Source organism: Benincasa hispida, chromosome 5, assembly GCF_027475165.1.
Source record: "Benincasa hispida cultivar pf3 chromosome 5, pf3_genome.v1.1, whole genome shotgun sequence".
NCBI lineage: Eukaryota > Viridiplantae > Streptophyta > Magnoliopsida > Cucurbitales > Cucurbitaceae > Benincasa > Benincasa hispida.
Window position 1 is genome coordinate 2,723,561 of NC_143482.1, and position 1,143 is coordinate 2,724,703.

Genomic DNA, 1,143 nt, shown 5'->3' on the forward strand with positions numbered 1-1,143 from the left:
AACATACTCTATTTGGTAGTAAGTCTGTAGGCTCTTGACACTACCACAAGTGAATTTTCCACAAGAACAAGATGGGCGGTAGGAGATAAGTTCATTCCACAACGTTTTCAGCTTGGCATAGTATATGGTTACAGAATCTTGATTTTGGGATAAGTTGAAAATTTCACGGTGTAGTTGGAAGACTCTTGGTTGATTTTTACACTGGTACCGTTCTTGCAGATCAACTCAAATTTCTTGAGCGGAATCGGAGAAGTTGATGCTAGCAAAAATCTCTTTGGAAAAAGAGTTAAGAATCCACGCGATGGCAATGCCATTAATATGATCCAAGAACTGAGTAACTCACCGGAAGATCAAGGGATTTCACCATTGATGAAGCTGAGTTTATTCTTGACAGTGAGCCCGATCTTCATCACCTGACTCCACGAGTCGTAATTCGATTCCGTAAGAAGATTAGAAACGAGCACAAGGCTGGTGCTATCTGAAGGATGAAGAAAATAAGGGTTCTGATATTGTTCAAGAATGAAAGATGGGGAAGCTCGAACATTCTTCATAGAGTTGGAGTTTCCAGATGAGGTTGGGTCGTCGGATCTGATCATGATCGTCGTTTCGGATGAAGAAGGAGAACGAAAAATCGGCGCTCACCGGTGGCGCTCGACACTGTGGACAGAGGCGAGCGAGATCGGCGTTAGCGTCCGGAAGGTCAGGGAGTGAGATCGGCCCAAGAAGAAGAAAAGTCACGAGAAAAAAATGGCTGGAGGGAAAACGAAAAGTCAAAGAGTTTTAATTTGCTCTGATACCATATTAAAGCAGAGTAAATAAATCTGTTGTATCATTTATTAACCAAAAGAGGCTTATAAACAGACATAATTACAACAGTTACTAACCATTTAACTACCCGTATAACAAAACTTATAACAAAATATAAACTAATTTCTAATAGCTATTAATTTAGTAGAGTTTCATTAATAGCCCTAAATTATTCTATCACACTCCCTTTTGTTTTCCCTAAATGTGATGATCCACTTAAGCAAAAGAAGAAACATCTACTCACTATCAACATTAAAATTCTTAAACTCAACTCAAAACACTTCTAAACCAAATCATATCATAACTCTTGGCAGCTAACTTTTCCTTTGCCTTTGG